This window comes from Balaenoptera borealis (genome assembly GCF_965194805.1).
Source record: "Balaenoptera borealis genome assembly, chromosome: 1".
Taxonomy (NCBI): Eukaryota; Metazoa; Chordata; class Mammalia; order Artiodactyla; family Balaenopteridae; genus Balaenoptera; species Balaenoptera borealis.
Window position 1 is genome coordinate 3,202,232 of NC_138860.1, and position 19,658 is coordinate 3,221,889.

A 19,658-nucleotide genomic window follows, 5' to 3' on the forward strand; every position below is an offset into this window, starting at 1 on the left:
CAGAGACTGACGCCAGTGAACTGTTGGGACTTGATAGCCACAATCAATAGTTTCTAAAACAATAAGGTCAGCACGGTAAAGATTCAGATTTCTTGCCTCCAAATGGAATGGAAAGAAGACTGGGGTGCTTAGCCATCGAGGTGAGTCTGACCTTCGCTGACTGACTGATGAAAGACTCTAGCAGAGGAAGAGATAAAAGAATAACACGGGGGAGCAGTGGTTGTAAATATGGTATCAGCACAATCCTGGTTTTTACTCTAGGAACATACTGAATTGTTATTTTGCTGTTATATTAAAAGGAGAACATCTCAGCTCTGGTAAAACAGTAGATTCTTTAAGAAAGTTCAGAAATAGAGAACCTGACGCATGTGTGATTTCTAATTAAGGTGTCTTCAACCGTCTTTATACATTTGAGTTAATTCCATTAATTCACTCATATTTCCTAAGTACTGAGTTCACCCAAAATTATATTTTAAAGACCAGAGATTGGTGTTTTGTATCTCACAATTCTCACTGGAACTGGTAGTTCAGAGGTCAGATTTTTCTACATTTAAAATACTCACTGGAAAAGAATATTTTATATATCTATATATATCTCTCTATATATATCTGGATCGCTTTGCTGGGCACCTGAAACTAGCACAACACTGTAAATCAACTATACTTCAATAAAAAAAAATACACACTGAAGGAGTATTGTAGGTCTGCATATGTCTAAATTGGGCTGCTCTGGAAATAGTATTTCCACCGTATCTCTGTGAAACATTTTAAAATTTGATTAGAAAATATGGATGAAAGAAATTGCCTTGTGGGTTAAATAAATGCTTGTCTCCGAGTTTAGAGGTTGTTTCAATCACGTAGATGCAGATGAGCTGAGATTTGAAGTTTCACATTATCTACAGTCAAAAGAAACCCAATTTCCTCTATTAAAAATGTCTTTAAAAGTTTTCTGAAAATGTATCAATGGCTTACAAAGCTTTCTTGGTGATCAAATCACTGCCACTATCAATTCTCTTGGTGATTTGAGGGTAAACAGGCATATATAAACTTCTTCAAATAAATGTGGATTTAAAAATTAGAAGGAAAAGGTCTCCTTAGCGTGCGTTATGTATTTGTTGAAGACCAATCATTGGAGAAAGGGTTCAAGGTGCTTGCTGAAGCTAAGGGGATCCGGGGTGGGGGGTGCATTTTGAGATGGTAAGACCACTGAGGTTGCCACACCCCAGGGAACAGAGGCTCTAACTTAGATGAAAAACAAAAACGTGGAAAATGAAACAAAGTTGACTTGTGGGTTGAATACAATTAGAGTTGAATTTATGGGAAAGTCCTGCCCAGTATGACATGATGGGAGTTTATTTTCTGAACATAAGTAAATGCCAATCCTCATCTGCATCTACAAAGCCAGACTTTCTCCCTTTTGCTGGACAGCTTCTGGGTTTGAATTTAGGTAAATATTCCAGGAGACATGACAGCATGGGGTATGACCTACCTTGACAAAGTTAGTGACTACTGTTTCCTCTAAGATTCTCATTGTCTCAAGAATCATTGTTACACATGTTGGAAACAATGATGTTGTTAGTGAATTGTTCCTCTGAGTTGCTACCTTGTAGACTTGAAGATTTTAAGATGTGATTAGCCCTGATGTGTTTTTCATCTAAACAAGGACAGTTATCTCATGTTTGTTCCTCAAAATCTACATTTCTCTATCCCAGTAGGTATTCTGGCATTAAGAATGGGATCCTGATCAAAGGAAATCTGAAGAAAATGGAAAGTATAAATTCTTTAATAAAAATGTAACCAACTATTGAATAAAATCTCTACTCTGAAACTGCTGATACTCTGTGCTTAAAATGCTTGGGTTGTGTGTGGTTATAGTGATTCTGCTTAATCCTGTTTTCTAGATTAATTTGTAGATCTTCTCTCCAAAGGAGATAAAACAGTAATCACTGAAAAGAAGTACTTTGTGATACTTACTTGTGTGGAACCCTCAAAGCTAAGGCATTAAAATATTTAAGATATAATTGAAATTAAAATTCCATAATTATAATATTTTATAAATTTATAATTATAAATAGTTCCAGCATCACCTCTCATTGCAAATATCTCATAATCACTACTAAGAGCCTTATGAGAATATTGCTACTTATAAGGCATAGGCATTTCTAATTTTGTAGATTTTTAAAAAATGCTACTTTGCCTGATCATTAAAATGTGAATGTGAAATTGAAATTTTCCAAGCTCATCTTTTCCCTGAAACAAATATAAAATTTTGAAGAGTCAGAGAGAGATTTGGTTAGGGACCCTCACCAATACCTGGGAGAGTAATTAAGAGAGTAACTTAATAGAAACACTGGTCATTTTTTTTTTTTTAATATTTTTTAAATTTTAATTTACTCATTTTTTGGCTGTGTTGGGTCTTCGTTGCTGAGCGCAGGCTTTCTCTAGTTGCGGCGAGCGGGGGCTCCTCTTTGCTGCGGTGCGCGGGCTTCTCATTGAGGTGGCTTCTCGTGTAGCGGAGCACAGGCTCTAGGCGTGTGGGCTCAGTAGTTGTGCCTCTTGGGCTCTAGAACGCAGGCTCAGTAGTTGTGGCGCACGGGCTTAGTTGCTCCGTGGCATGTGGGATCTTCCCGCACCAGGGCTCGAACCCGTGTCCCCTGCACTGACAGGCGGATTCTTATCCACTGCGCCACCAGGGAAGCCCCTGGTCATTTCATACATTACACTTCATGGTGTAACAGGGACAGCTCAATACCAGAAAACCATGCTCCAGAATACCTACAGACCAGCTCAGAGATGCCAATTCTTGTGCAGGTTTTGTAGAGTTACAATAGCAACTGATTTAAATGTTTACGACAGTGAGCTAAAGGTTCTATAAGAATAAAGACCAAAAGACCACCCAGAGAGACTGTGCTCTGCAAAGTCATTAGCATAATTTTTATTAACTGTCTGTCATAGTGTTTCATTCACATCATCGCTGCTAGATGATCTTGAACATTCACAGGAAATTGAAGCCTGGGAATTACAGAATATGCTGAGGATTCCACTAAAGGTGCCCAGAATACCAAAATATTTGCAATAGTACTCATACATGCCCATAAGTACAAGATAGACATTGTAATATGTTAATAATTCCATTATATTGTCTTGTAAGGACCTTTATCAAGCACGTTGAGACTTCCATGCATTTATCAAAATTATAAAATCTCACCAATGATGTTGTTGAAAGCTATATTGTAAAGGTACAGTGTAACTTCTCAAAAAAAAAAAAAAAGAAGCTTGTCCTCAATTCCCTAATGTAATGAATAAAAAACCCTTTGAGAAGAAACACAAATAATCCATATCCAAAACATGTATGCCATTCAACAAGTCTAATTTTAGGAAACTCTTGAAAGATTTCCCAAGGTTTTATCTACTCTTCTGAGGTGCTGGAGGTTTCTAGGAGAGAATCTGTATCATTCTCTCTGAATCTGGCCATTTTACCAATTCCCTTGAAATGGAAATATTTCCTTTATGTTTCAGGAAGAATATATAGAAAAATCCTGTTACCAAATCAAACAAGCTTTCCTCAGAACAACTGTATGTATCAATATGACAATTGTGCTGGTACAGAAATCCAATGAATATTAAGGTAAAACTAAGTGCAGATTCTAAGTGTATTTTATAACTTTTTAATTTCAAAAACAGTTGATTATATCTGTGTGGATCTATTTCTGGACTTCTGTTCTACTGATTGCTGAGTCTATCTTTTCACTGTTACCATATTGTCTTTATTACTGTCACTTTTGTTAAAAAAATTCAACTGAGTAAATTTGAAGATCTAATTGGCTTTATTCAAAGATTCATGAATCATGCAGGATCCCACCCAGCAAATAGAAAGAAGCCCTGAGGAGCTGTACAAAATGGAAGACTTTTCTAGGCAGTACAAGGTGGGGCAAGGAAGTTATTCTAGCAAAGAGTGTTTCAGGCAAGGTCACCTTCCTTTGGGGAAAGATAGGGTCTATCAGGCAGATTACCTCGATAGTGCTGAACAGCTAATTCCAGACTGATTGGTTAAAGGTCACATCCCCAGGAGAGGCTGAAACTGCAGTTAGGTTAGGTGTTAAGTCTTGGTTTGCTGATGTGGGGCTGAGCACAAGAGACTCCATTTGGGGCCTGTTGTTTCTTTTTTGACACTTTATAAGTCTTGAAATTGAGCAGTGTGAGTCCTCAACTTTGTTCTTTCTCCAAATTGTTTTGACTCTTCTGGTTCCTTTCTCTTTCCATAAACATTTTAAAATCAACTTGCCAATCTCTACACCCCACTGCCCCAGAAAAAAAAAAAGAAAAAGAAAAAGAAAAACCAAAAACAAACCCATCTTGCATGGATTTTGATTGAGACTGTAATGAATTGATAGATTAATTTTGCGTCTCCACAATATTATCTTTACAATACAGTCCAACATTATGAAACAATATTGTACAATATTATAATATTTTGTAATTATAATAAAATTACAACTCACTTGCAATATAATGCAATGCATTATAATATAATTACGTTACTGTATAATATTACAGTATTATATAATATTTCAATACAATATTATAATACTGAGTATTTCAGTCCATGAACAGATTTTTAGGACTCCATTTTTTTAGGTCTACTTTGATTTATTTTATCAGTATTTTATAGTATTCAGCATATAGATTCTGTACATATTTTATTAGATTTATATCTTAGTGTTGTTTTTCCATTTTGCTTTTTGGTGATGTTATACATGACACTTTAAAAAATAAATTTGAATTGTAATTATTCATTGCCATTATATAGAAATGCAAATTCTTTTTGTATAGTGACCTTATGATTTAGATAAACTCTCATTAATCCTAATAGGTTTTGTAGGTTATTTGGAAATTTTTTTTTTTATAGACAGTCATGTTGTCTGCTAATAGAAACAGTCTTATTTTATCCTTTAGCATCTCAATGTTTTATTCCTTTTTTTTTTTTTCCCCTTATTGCACTGACTAGCACTGCTAGTACTAGATTCAATAGGAGTTGTGAGGAAGGACACTCTTGTCTTGTTCTCTATCTTGGGGGGATATTCAGTATTTTGTGACTAAGCATAATGTTAACTGTAGATTTTTGTAGATTCCGTTTATCAAGTTTTGAAAATTCTCTTCTATTCCCAGTTTGCTGAGAGTTTTTATAATGGATGGATATTGATTTCAAATGCTTTTTTCCACATCTATTGAGATGATCATATGCCTTTTTTCTTGACTAATATGAATTACATGGATATTAATTTTTAATGTTGAAGCAGCCTTGTATTCCTGGGAAAAACTTGCTTAGTTGATATTTATCATTCTTTTTACATATTGCTTGTTTTGACTGATAACATTCTGTTGACTATTTTGCCTGTATGTTCATGAGGGACATTAATCTATACTTTTTAAAAATAATTCTTTGGTCTGGTTTTGGTATCAGGGTAATGATGGCTTTATAAACTGAGTTGGGAAGTCTTCCTTTTACTGGAAGATGTTATGCAGAATTGTTACTATTATCTCATTAAATGTTTGGTACAATTCACCAATGAAATTATCTGGACTTAGAAATTTCTTTTTTTGGAAAGCTTTAAACTACAAATTGAAGTTCTTAAATAGATATAAGAATATTCAGATGATCTATTTCTCCTTGAGTGATTTTGGTGGTTTTTGACTTTCAAAGAATTGATCCTTTTCATTTAAGTTGTTGAATTTATGGGCATAAAGTTTTTGGTAGTATTCCCTTATTAACCTTTGAATGTCTCAAGGTCTGTAGTGATGTCCTCTCTTTCATTCCTGGTTTGGTAATTTGGGTCTTCTCTGGTTTTTCTTTGTCAGTCTGTCTAGAGGTTTATCAATTTTATTAATCTTTTCAAATAATCAACTTCTGGTTTCCTTGACCTGTATTGTTTTCCTTTTTTCAATTTTATTGATTTCTGTTTCTTTATTATTTTCTTCCGTCTGATTTCCTTGTTCTTAATTTGCTTTCTCTCTAGCTTCTTAAGGGAGAAGATTAGTTACTGATTTGAGACCTTTTTTTAAAAACATATGTATTCGATGTTATAAAATTCTCTCTAATCTCTGCTTTAGCTGCAAAACTACGTATTTTCATGTATTGCATTTTAATTTTCATTCGGTTTAAAATATTTTTATTTCTCTTGAGATATTCTTTTTGACATATGGGTTATTTAGAAGTGTGTTCTTTATTTTGCAAAAATTTGGGTTTTTTCCAGATATCTTTCTGTTATTGATTTCTAGTTTAATGAATATTATGTACATGAATATAACCATAATACATATATCTTATTCAGACACACATACATGTATTTTTAACACAAGGGCATGGGTCATAATACACTTCCCTTATTGCCTACTTCACTTTATATAGACCATGTTGTCATGTAGATGCGTGTAGATCTATAACAGTCTTTTAAGTAACTACATTGTATTCCATTGTATAGATGAAACCTTATTTAAATAATGACTTCACCGTTGATGGAAATTTACATTGCTAATTTTTAACTGTTAAAAACAATTCTGATATGGGAATAGAATCTAAAAAAGAGTGGATATATGTATATGTATATCTAATTCACTTTGCTCTACAGCAGAAACTAACACAACATTGTAAGTCAACTATATTCCAATAAAAATTAATTTAAAAATTTCTTTTACATAAAAAAACCATTCTGCAACAATCATGAATTGTAATATATATTTGTATTCTTAAGCAAGTTTTCCATAAGATAAATCTTTAAAGTAAACTTGCTAAGGAATAGGGTATTCATATTTTGAATGTTAATGGATATTTCCAAATTTCTCCCAGAAAGGTCATACCCATCTCCATTACCACCAGAAGCATATGGGAGTGCCTCTCCCTACCTCGTACCATTTCCAAACACTGCTCTCCCTTGGAGCCTATTCTCAGGGCAATAGGATTCTGCTGAAACCTTTTGTATGGTTATGGATATGACAAATGCAGTGTTTGAGGCATATTAGTTTGGCATTACCATTAAGAGGATGGATGGAGATGAGTGAATTTTGATGCATGGAGACATGTTGAGATCCAGGCTTGAGGATCTGAGAGCCAGCACCAATGTAGGTGCATAGCAGTAGGAGTCTACGGGAGAGATCGGCATTTCAAAGAGAATGAAATAGCCTTATTAGTGCTTGCACGTGAGACTTGAGTTTGGAGTCAGAAGGCAAGTTTTGAACCTCAGATACGCCATTGTTACTAACTTAGTGATATTGATCAATTTTTCCAATTTTCATTTTCCTTATTTCTAACAGGTTTACTGTAAGGATTAAATGAGGCAATTTATATGCCAGTTTAAAAAACTCTAATGCCTCACGCAAATGCAAGATCAACATGATAGTGTGTGAGACTAGTGTGAAGGAGAAGAGAAAATTAACAGTGATCCCAGTATCTGAGCCAGGTGGTCCAAGAAGTGGAGGTTATTGGTAGAAGGAGATGATTAAATGAGGCAATGATGGGCTTGAATTTGGAACAGCTGTGTTTGAAGTAACTACAGAGCTTCCACATGGAAATACCCAATAGTTAGTGGATACAACGGAATTAGAATTAAGGAGATAAAGATTTGAAATGAATTTCCTCTCGGAAAAGCTAGGGGCTCGCTCTCTGACCACACAGAGTCCCTCCTCCAGTCTTTTAAGTGTAAGTAACTGACAAGTTGAACATTCTTTGCTTTACTGCTGTTCTTCCAGAAAGGGCTGAAGAGGCCCAGGGTGACCTCCTGTAGCTGGAATCTGGCTTTTTAGCAGCATATTTCCAGATGTATTCTGCTCGGGATCATTTGGAGGTTAAAGCTCAGTTTGTTGGCTTGAAAAGAAGGCATCGTGGGTTTTAGCTTGAATTCTCTATTGATCAGAGAATTATCTAAAAGATACCAGTTGATTTCATGAGAATTAAGACTGACTATAACTGAATCGTTTGTCTTTTAGTTGATAGATCTTGCTAAGTATGTCATAATGAGAATGACACCATTCCTGCCTTCAGGGAGCTTTCCATCTGGTAGCAAGAGAATTGACATCTGAGTTTAGTAAAATATAACTGGTGTTTTGTTAAGACTGTGTACTGGCACAGCAGAGGGGGTGGTCAGTTCTACATTTCGGGGGAGGGAGGAAAATGATCCAAGAATTCTAGGGGGTTGTTGATTGAGCTGCATCTTGAGGGATAGTGGTTGTGAGTGCACAACAGGGAAGGTCATTTAGGGAAGAAAAAGTAGGAAAACTAACTATACGAATGTGAGAGACATTTTGAAATCCTCAGGTGTAACAACACCTGCAGTGGGTCATTCTGACAAGAGGCGGGTGGAGCTGCCTGCATCGGCCAGGCCATGTTGCTGTCACACTCTTGTACGATGGTGGTCTCTATTCTTCCCTCCCCCCAATTCTGCCATCTCCAGTCTTGATTTTTCCTTCATTCCAATAATGTCCTCTCCTTTCATTCTGTGCCGCAACCTTCCCCCATCCCCCAACTCCATCCTAAACCCGAGATTATTTGGAGCAAAACATGATTGGAGGGATTACACCATTGGTTCATATTGACCTCACTGTGATATAGTGATAGTTATGCCCAAGGTTTATGTTGATATATTGGATAAAGTGAAGTCATCTGAGCTTTGATATTTACATATTTAAAAGAAATGGGGAGAAATCCATATTTTAACTCCTAGAAAAGGAACAAATATGAACCACTTCTCCCAAGCACAGCATTATATGACTTATGTGATACTGTAACCTAATGAAGCCTGAAATGATTGAAAATACTGCATGCTGCATAATAATTCAGATGCATCACTTGCTTGTGGTGGCTCCTGAGACTGGAAGACACCCAGAGGAAAGGGAACTGTTCCGTCTTTAGCATCTGCAGTCATGACCGGCTGCCCAGCTGCTGGCAGCTGCCCTAGTACCTCAATTTCAGGCTCGCCCCTCCACTCTTGTCTAAATGATTCGCTCTTTCTCATTATTTGCTTTCATTTACTGTATTATCACCCCCTCTTCTCTGCTCTCAGTAACTCGCTTATTAACCCATGAAGACTCAAGTTTGCCATCCGTTATTTTTTCATCCAAAGGAAATGTTACTTGCTGCTTATGCAAATTATTTTGACTTCATAACATCATAAAAACGTATTTTAGGTTGAATTATAGTCTGATCTACAAATAGAGGCAGGCTTTCTTTTAATGCATCTTTATTTAAATAAAGCAGAGCACAAAATATATTTTATCTTTAGATCATTAGCAGCATGAAACATTCTCAGCTACCCATTCATACAAGGTCTTTCAAGATGGTGTCTTCTGCTGACCTTGGTTCTGGACCACTTCTATCTTTTAACTGAACGTTGACATTTCCCCCAGGATATTGCTTCTCTAATGGGCAGGCTTGAGTGGTGGCAGCCCTTTTTCTCATGTCCTGCATAGTTCTGGACTGGGACACGGATTCTGTATGATCTGTAGGGGGCTGTGACCTGGTGCCCAGCACTGAGTACCCAAAGCCCTTCCTTCTGCCATGTGTCTCTCTGCCTCTTCTTGTCCTTGATGTCAGCACTCCAGGTCACTGTGTTACATCCACTCCATCTAGCTGCCTGTTTTGACTTCACACAGTAGACACACAGTGGGTTTTTGCTGAATACTTGCCAAAGGCAAAGGAGATGGCTGTCCTACTGCAAGGTGTTTGCAGAGGTACTTTAGACTTTAAATGATGAAGCTGGCCATCTCAGCTAGTTGAGTTCAGAATACCTCCAAAGTGCCAAATTATCTCCCCTTAAGGCATTCACTGCTTCATTCTCAGGTCTCTTCTGAAACATCTTGTTCTCAGCGAGTGGTCTTCCTGACCACTCTATTGGAAATTTTCCTACACCTTTCTAGAGCTTCTTATTTCTGTTTGATTTTTCTTTTTCTTTTTAGCAGTTATCTGACATATCATATTCTTTCCTTCTTCCTTCCTTTCTTCCTTCCCTCCCTCCTTCCCTCCATCCATCCTTTCTTTCCTTCCTCCCTTTCCCTCCCTCCATCCCTTCTTTCTTTCCTTCCTTCCTTCCCTCCTTCCCTCACTCCATCCTTCCTTCCTCCTTCCCTGCCTCCCTTCCTTCTTTCCTTTCTTCCTCTCTTCCTTCCTCCTTCCCTCCCTCCATCCCTTCTTTCCTTCCTTCCTTCCTTCCTTCTATCTATTTATTGTTAGCCTTGGGCAGCAGCTGTCTCGTCACTGCTCTGTTCCTAGAGTCTAGAGCTGTGTCTGACCTGTGGCAGGCACTTAACAAATGTATCTTGAATGGATGGATGAGTAAAAAAAAAAAAAATAGCAACCCTCTCTTCTTTCTGTCTGCTTCCACCTTTTCTCTGTAACTGACCTTTTCTGTGTTTCTAGCACAGTGAGGGCATGAATTCCTCCCCCAGCACTCTAGTTTCCACATCCTAGCTCTGACCACATTCAGAGGCTGAGTTGCTGTTTCTCAGTTTCAACCCCCAAATTTCCAGGTGTGGAGATCAGATCGATGCCACTTACATCAGGAGTGCACCCAGTCCAACTAGTCATGGCCAAGCTGCTGGGGACACAAAGAAGCCACTTAAGATGGTTTCCAGGATCTGCTTTTCTGGAAGGGGGAGGAAATTCCAAGAAAAGTATAACTGTGCATTGAATGGGCATCAGGGACCAACAAGAGGACTGATGGATACTTTCCAAATCATTTTAAATTTCCTACATATTTTAAAGGGGTTCACAAAAGGATATTGCATTAGGTAGCTCAGGTGGCCACAACAAAATACTACCGACTGGGTGGATTAAATAACAGAAGTGTGTTTGCTCACAGGTCTGGAGGCTGGAGATCCAGGTTCTGGTGAGGGCTCTCTTTCTGGTTTGTAGACAGCTGCCTTGTTGCTCGGCTCAGTAGCAAGAGAGAAGGAGAGTCAGAGCAAGCTCTCTGGTGTCTTTTCTAAAAAGGGCGCTAATCCCATCATGAAGATTTACCTCATTGGGAATTACCTGCATCTAATTATCTCCCAAATACTAAATCCAATCACATTGGAGGTTAGGGCTTCAACATATGAATGAGGAGGGGGGCTATTCAGTCCCTGGCAGGTATTTTATTCATCTGTATATCCTCAGCACTCAACCCCGTTCCTGAGAGCAGATCTCCTGGTTGGAACTGACTTTATGCGTTATCTGATGGTTTTAGGTGTTTTAACATCTTTGCTTTATTGCTGCTGATGAGGAAAATGATAAAAATTGGAAACTTTGGTCATTTGATAATGATGTAGTGAAAGAGGAAAATAACTCAGGGCATCTATGGGTAAAAAAAAAAAAGTAGTAACAGTTGGGGGCGGTTAGGATTTGACTTAGGGAAGAGCGAGTCTGTATTAAAATGTACAAATTTACTTAGCGAGCTAACATTCCTGATGCACCTCTAAGCAAGGGCTTGACTGGAGGATAATAGGTCACAAGTTGTCTCTGCTGGTTGACAATGTTAACGGACAGGAAGCGAGTGATGATTTATAAACCTGTGTTGGAGCTGAAGTTAACATGTCTCCTGACCACATGGGACGTGCAGAAGGAAGGAGCAGCCCTCAGAGGGGGAAGGGGCTTCCCTCCATCCCCTGTTTTTATCTCACATGTTGTCTTCTGACAATACAGAGCCTAATGAGGAAGCCTTTATGGCAGGTTGCAGATAAAATACAGGATGCTCAGCTAAACTTGAATTTCAGATAAAGAAGAATTTTCCAGTATGACTGTCTTCCACATACCGCATGGAGGTAAACACATACTTAGAAATTATTTGTGATTCATCTGAAATCCAAATTTAACTGGGTGTCTTGTACTTTTACTTGCTAAATCTGACAACTCCACTTACAACCCACATAATTTCCTTAGAGGTCATTAACTAACCTAGAGGCAAAAAGTTCCTTTGGTTCAGTCTCAGCAACCTGAGGGAAGGATAGAGGCTTAAGACCAAGCACAGGTGGGAAAAATTCTGTTGTTATTAAACACTCTGAGTTGATGTTTGATAGTTTAAAAGGGTGACACTCTTTATGTTGCTGTGTTGGGAATGTATGGACTTTTAAAACATTTTTACTGTAAATTTGGAAGAGGAAAGCTGGTAAATCACAGAATGAACCGGCCAGAAGGAATCAGAGTCAGAATTCAGTCCCCTTCATCTTACAGAAAAGCTACTGAAATGGCAAAGTGGAAATAAAACCTTGGGAGTCAAACCTGAAAAAACCAGGTTATATCACTTAATAATGGGGGGGAATGGGGAGGTGACTTATGCTGTCTGAGCTTTAATTTCTATTCCATTTTATTTATTTATTTTTATTTAAAAATTTTTTTATTGGAGTATAGTTGATGTACAATGTTGTGATAGTTTCTGCTGTACAGCAAAGTGAATCAGTTATACATATACTTATATCCACTCTTTTTTAGATTCTTTTCCCATATAGGTTATTACAGAGTACTGAGTAGAGTTCCCTGTGCTATACAGTAGGTCCTTGTTGATTATCTATTTTATATATAGTAGTGTGTATGTCAATCCCAATCTCGCAATTTATCCCTCCCCCCTTCCCCCCGGTAACCATGTTTGTTTTCTATATCTGTGACTCTACTTCCATTTTGTAGATAAGTTCATTTGTATCATTTTTTTAGATCCCACATATAAGTGATATCATATCACTTATAAGTCTTTGTCTGACTTACTTCACTTAGTATGACAATCTCTAGGTCCATCCATGTTGCTGCAAATGGCATTATTTCATTCTTTTTTATGGCTAACATTCCACTGTCTATATGTACCACATCTTCTTTATCCATTCCTCTGTCGATGGACGTTTAGCTTACTTTCACGTCTTGGCTATCTACTGTAAATAGTGCTGCTATAAACACTGGGGTGCATGCATCTTTTTGTTCCATTCCATTTTTAAAGTGGAAATGGTCGCATTTGCCTTACAGAATCCCAGATTAAATTGAGAGTCCGTAGAAGCCCCAAAGCTGCTGTCCCAGGGATCCCACCCGCTGCTTCCCTGCTCTCTCCCAGCACCTGGGTAGCTGGGAGGCCTGCCTGGGGTCCCACCACCATCACTGCCACACTAGGTTGTCGGAGGTGATGGTCGTCAGCCTCTGTTTATGATCAAAGTAGAGTATAGAGCACTTTGCAGGATTAATGGTAAACTTTAACCTTGGCCCTAATGGCCAAAATATGCAGGGAAGAGGAAATAAACAATGCTCATCTGAAAAACAACACCCCGCCCACCAACCACCAGCACCCCCCCCACCCCCCCCCCCCAAAAAAAAAAAAAAACGAAAAACTAGTGTCTCTCTGCTGGGGCTGGGAGAGTGTGTTTCACTCGGGGAGCTCTGCCTCGGTAATCCAGGCACTGTTGTGAAGCAGGGGATCTCCTTTGGCAAGGCTTCCTCGAATCTCCAAAACGTTGATTCTTTCCAACATGAGATATTTGTTTATCCCATCACGTCAGTTATTTCCCCCAAACTGCTTATTGTCACATCCTGTAAAGCGATGGGTCTCAAAATACGGTCCCTAAGCCAGTAGCAGCAACACAGGGAACTTCTTGTAAATGCAGATTCTCAAAGGCCCGCCCAGGCCTTCTGAATCCGAGGGTCCGGAGCAGGGGCCCGGTGGCCCGTGTTTCCATAGCTCTCCTGGTGATTGCAATGCTGGCTGAAGCCTGAGGACCCCCGGTCCCAGAGCTTTGACCCCCAGAACCCTCAGGTCTGTCTGCTTCTTGTTGTTTTGAGAGTGATGGGGTCAGATCTGTCTGCGTCTTTGCCTGCTCTATCTAATCACAATTTGAGGACACCCAGTAATTAAGTCACAATATGGGAAGGAGGGCTGTCACATCCATTAAGTGCAGAGTATGGGCCAGGTATTATGTCAGACACCTCATATCCATCCATTATCCCATTTAATGCTCACAGCAACCCCATGTCGTGGACGTTATCCCCCCCACTTTATAAATAATGAACCCGAAATTCAGAAATGCCAAGCAATTTGTCTAAGCTCACATAGCTCCAAAGTGGTAGAGCAGAAACTGAAGGCCAGTTTGACCTCCAACCTTATAAAAATACATAACCGAGTTGAGGTTTTCTACTAGGAACTCCGTGAAATTGCAAGGTCCCGAGACGCGCAGTGTTTTGGGAGAAGTGAGCTGAGAAGTTTCTCAAGCTTGTTGGAGGCAAGGGAACCGCGGGCTGGGAGGGGCGGCTGTCGGGGGGCAGCAGCTGCGGGGGATACTGCATCCACAGTCTAGCTGGGGGAGGAGTAGGGTGCGCAAGCACACATTTCTCACAGCCAAGTTTAAAACAGTTTACATGAAGCAAAGTATTCAATTAGAAATGCTTGAGGGAAGCAGGCACGTATCATCTGTGTCCGCAGCGAAAAGAGAAGAAAATATTTAGCCTTTGCAAGCTGTGACCACTCGGGCACTGTGTGATGATGTGGCCTCACGGAAGAGCAAAAGAATACATCGAATACCTTAGAGAGATTAATTTCCCCAGGAAAAAAAAAATAAAACAAAGGGAGATCCTCTGATTACATTTAAATATTTCCTTGCCAATGCTTGGGGGAATTCTAGCCTTCCTCGTTTGCAGAGGAAAGCTTTTGTGCCTGAGAAAAAGGTGATTAGGGCACGGGTGCCTGGGAGGATAGAGATGGGGAGGGAGGAAGGGGGTGTTTCCATAGAATCACAGGTGCAACAGTTTGGAGTGAGTGATGGCCTTACAAATGACCCTGGCACGGAGCAGAGGAAACCCAAGGAGAAGATTAATTGAATTACAGCCACAGTATGTGTGCATTTTATTTCTGCGGTGGAGTCTAAATGGATTGTGGGGCTAGCTCACCAGCTGGGATAAGGTCACAGTATTGAGGAAATGGGAGGGGATGTGAATGAACAATTTTCCGGATGGGGAATAAGCTTCAGGTTGTTTGCTCTTGGGTAGAGTGTTTTTGGGGTCTGTAGGGGCTCAGTTTATAATTTCCTTTTTCTAAGGGCAAATTGTTTTTCATGCCAGGATGTGACTGGCATCTGAAGAGTTCACTTAAAGACAATGGAAGGTAAACTGGGATAAGGAGTAAAATATTTGCTTCATAACACAGTTTCTCACTTTCTAAGATAATTGACAATAGGATTTTTTTTCCTGCAGGGCACTGAAAATATAATTTAAGTTTTAAGAAAAATGAATATTCAGATACCTTTGATATAGCAGTGTATATTGCCAAAAACATTTCCTTGTGGATAGATTTTATGATAAATGCAAATTTTTCTAATATTATCAATATGATTTCATATTTCCTAGAAATGTTAATCAACTTAGTTAAGTGATGTGAACAAGCTGATGCCAAAATAATTGCCTAATCTCTTAAAAGCATGCATTTGTTTAGGTAATTAAAAGTTTAGATTATCCAAGTTGCTCAATCTCTGATTTAGGTATTTATTCAATTACCTATTTAATTCTATTATGTAATATCTTGTGTCCATGCATTCATTTGCTTTTTGAATTATGTATTTTAATGTTTTTTTTCAATGTCTGTTTGGATAACTTGGCAGGAAGCAGCCTCAAGGTCTAGCAAACATGGTTCTAGCTCTGAAAATGTATATTACACTTCTTAAAGTGGAGAGAGGTACTATGGGATAAACACAAAAAATAAACATAGTAGGATGGTCAACAACATCGTTTTAAGGAATCACAAACTTTTTATTATTTTTAATTTTTTATACAATTTTTAAAGGTTATACTCCATGTACAGTTGTTACAAAATATTGGCTCTATTCCCCATGTTGTACATATATCCTTGAGCCTGTCTTACACCCATAATTTGTATCTCCCACTGCCCCACCCTTATGCTGCCCCTCCCTCCTCCCCCACTGGTAACCACTAGTTTGTTCTCTGTTATCTGTGAATCTGCTTCCTTTTGTTATATTTACTAGTTTGTTTTATTTTTTAGATTCCACGAATAAGTGATCTCATGCAGTATTTGTTTTTCTCTGGCTGACTTATTTCACTTAGCATAATACCCTCCAAGTCCATCTATGTTGCTGTAAATGGCAAAATTTCATTCTTTTTTTTTATGACTGAGTAATATTCCATTGTATATATGTACCACATCTTCTTTATCCATTCATCTGTCAATGGACACTTAGGTTGCTTCCATATCTTGGCCATTGTAGATAATGCTGTTATGAACATTGGGGTGCATGTATCTTTTCAAATTAGTGTTTTTGTTTTTTATGTTTTTTGGATATACAACCGGGAGCGGAATCGCTGGGTCATGTAGTAGTTCTATTTTTAGTTTTTTTTGAGAGACCTCCATATTGTTTTCCACAGTGGCTGCACCAATTTACATTCCCACAAAAATCACAAACTTTCAAAAAGACAGAACTGTACTCAGATCTAGGCTTCATATCTTCCTGAGCCAAATAACCTAGGGTAAGTTACTTAAATTCTGAGACTCAGTTTCTTTGTCTGTAAAATTGAGTCCGTAATAGTGTCTTATGGGGTTGTGATGGGAATGAAATGAGGTCAGGGGTGCCCAGCACCTAGAATGCTCTTTGCACATAGTAGGACTTCAAGAAAGGCCAATGCCCTCACCCCTTTCCTTGCTTTAAGACCTGTTTAAGAGAAAATATTGTATATTGGAAAGACTAAGGGCTGTGTCTAATTCTTTTAATTGAAATACAGTTGATTTACAATGTCATGCTAGTTTCAGGTGTACACCAAAGTGATTCAGTTATACAGATATATATATATATACATATTCTTTCAGATTCTTTTCCCTTATAGATTATTACAAAGCATGGAGTATAATTTCCTATGCTATACAGTAGGTCCCTGTTGTTTATCTATTTTGTGTATAGTAGTGTGTATCTGTTAATCCCAAACTCCTAATTTGTCCCTCCCCCTCCCCCTTTCCCCTTTGGTAACCCTAAGTTTGTTTTCTATGTCTGTACGCTGGGTCCAGTCTTAACCAAGTCACTTTAACCTGCCTGAGACATGGCTCACGTACGGCTAATACATCCTGAATCTGCCTCCTGAGGGTCACACTCGCCCAGAAGTCTGCCCCTTCCCGTTTGTCGCCGACATCCTTCAGGTTGCTGAGCCTTGTAAGGTAACTGGTTGGGTCTCCATCAGTGCCCGCCCCCCTCGTTGTGTGTTTATATAAACTCATGGAGTGTGTGTTTCACTGTGACCTTCAGGGATCACAGAAAGACATGTATCCTCCCTGCTGTTTAACAGGGCGACTGTGAGAAGGTAATAAAATAAGTGAAAGCCACTTACTAAGTGGAAAGTGCTAGACAGATGTTCATTAAATCTTTGAGCCTTTATTCCTACAGCCCTGAATGCTCCGTCCTTCCTTTCAAAAAGCTTAAATCACCTTGTGTGCTTGACTTCATTGAGTCTCACCACATCCCTTTAAAGGGCTAATTGCTTGGTTTAATAAACCTCTCTCTTCTGACAGTCTATTAGCTACTTTTCTCCCCTATAAGTTGTGCAAAGTGACAGCAGTATTGGTTTTGAGGTCTTCCAGGGTTTCTCCTTAGAGTCTTTTCTAGGGAGTCTAACATCAAAAGTATAAAGGAAAGAGGGATGGCTTTTCATCTCAGTTCTCTCTCTCTCTCTCTCTCTGGCAGTTGGTAACATCCTTTGATAAGGTTTTTGAGGAAATACAAATTAAATTAATAATGAAAACAGTGGGCTAGAATCTGTCCCCTGAGCAGTTTTTTTCCTTAGGTTCATCCAGGCCCCCAGAATTCACAAGGAGTGACTGAAACGATGGAATGCTCTAGAAGTGCCAGGTCCATGAACCCTAGACTCACCAGAACTATAGTTCTGGAATCTATATTAGAATCATCCTGCAATTTAGGGCACATTACTTGGGAGCGTCTACATTTCTGTTCTGTGCAGGATTATGCTACATTTATACTGGTAACCATAGAATTTGCAGTATTGTAACTGTAGTAACTCTTCCAACGACTGTATTTCTCATTAGAACCTTATGTGATTTAATTCATCACTATCCTCTACTAGACTTTAAATTCTTTGAGAACAGACTGCACCTGCCCGTTTCACAGCTCCCTCTTCAATGCTTAGCACAACACCTGGCATAGAGCGGGCCGACATATTTGTTGAAAAACTGAATGAATACACGACCTCATTAACGGTGTGCCCAGAAATGGGGTGATACCCAGACCAAGGGCGTGTGTTGGATCTACTCATCTTAGAATTCCAAGTTCCACTTCTTGTTCCTCCCAGCATATGTGACACTCAGCTGGCGTGCTTATTTCATGCTCAGTTATGAAATCAGGTGTTGGCGATGTCATGATGAAAGCAGTGCTATACCGAAGGCATCCGATGCTGCTTCCAACACGTAGAAAACATACTACAATACAATAGGTCCTCACTGGGAATTTACCTGCAGCACAATTTAGATGGGGTAGGATCTCCCTAAATCTGCAAACTAATATTTCTTCAGAGAGGATCCTGTGTCGTGTGGGGTGTGTAAGAAGGGTGGTTAGGGGGTGAGAAATGGGAGTCGAGGCAACATGAAGAGAATTCTGGGGAAGAAATCCTTGACTTGCATTGGATGTGGGGTGGGGGGAAGAACCATAAACTTTGCGATCACAAAAGCCAGGGATCAGGGATCTCACTGAGTTAACGTAATTGACAACATATATTTATATTTTTCTATCTTCAGGAACAATTAACATGTTACAGCTAGTCCTCAGAAAAGATGATTATTTTGAGGAAAAGAGCATGTTTGCATCATAGAAGCACAAAATGGTAGGGCTAGAAGAAAATGCGAGACTACCTAATTCAGTCTCTTAATTTTACTGTCGATGATATCAGGACTTTCCCAAAGACTTTTATGTGTCTTCTTTTAATGTCACCTCCCACATTTATTTAGGGGATGGTGTGGAATGTTTGGTATTATGGTGAGATTGCAAAGTCCACGGTGACGATTAATGTGTTGAACTGGCCTGGGATGATCCGAGAATTGGGTAAACAGTCATTTTACTGCCTTCCCAGAGACAGTAAGTGCCTTATATGGTTCTTTTCTGTGAGAATGCTTAAGAATTTTTCTTACAAACCTCACTCACACTATTTTACTGGGAAGAGGAATTCAGGTATCTTTAAGAACAGAACTAATTTGTGATTTTGGTGGCAACAATCAAGGATGTTTTATCTTCTTAAATCAGTTTCCCAGGAAACGTTTTATTTTCAATACAGTCAGCATTTTTGAGGGGGAAGGAAGCCTGTTCTATGAACTATTCTAAATATTCTGAATTTCTTATGTATATAAGAAATGATCGGCTTTTTGCGTCCCTGTTTCCACATGCTAAGTCTTTGAAAACATTTCTCTCTGAAATTATTAGCACATCACTCTTTCTCATAAACTGATTACTGTCACAAGTGCCCCCAACCCAACTGTCCTCAACTAACAATGGCAGTTAGCAAAAGCCTGTATCTCATTGATGGCAGAACCGTAGTTTTTCTAGGCACAAGGCTTAGTTCACATCGTGTCAAATCCTAGGTGCCTCTGTGGTATATTCATACTGAATCAGGGATAGATTTAATAGAATTTCTGTCTGTGTCGTTCAGGATTAAGAATGTAAAT

General features: G+C 38.8%; 1 long non-coding RNA gene across 4 annotated transcripts in view; it reads left to right on the plus strand.

The window, feature by feature from the left end:
- The window catches only part of LOC309630580, a 107,073-nt gene that overhangs the window by 18,903 nt on the left and 68,512 nt on the right, over positions 1-19,658 (plus strand). For 2 of the 4 annotated variants that reach the window (XR_014245767.1, XR_014245770.1), the window contains exon 3: positions 4-17,162. This is a non-coding gene — a long non-coding RNA (uncharacterized lncRNA). The remainder of the gene's footprint in view (positions 1-3; positions 17,163-19,658) is intronic. The other 2 variants (XR_014245768.1, XR_014245769.1) reach the window with 2 other exon arrangements.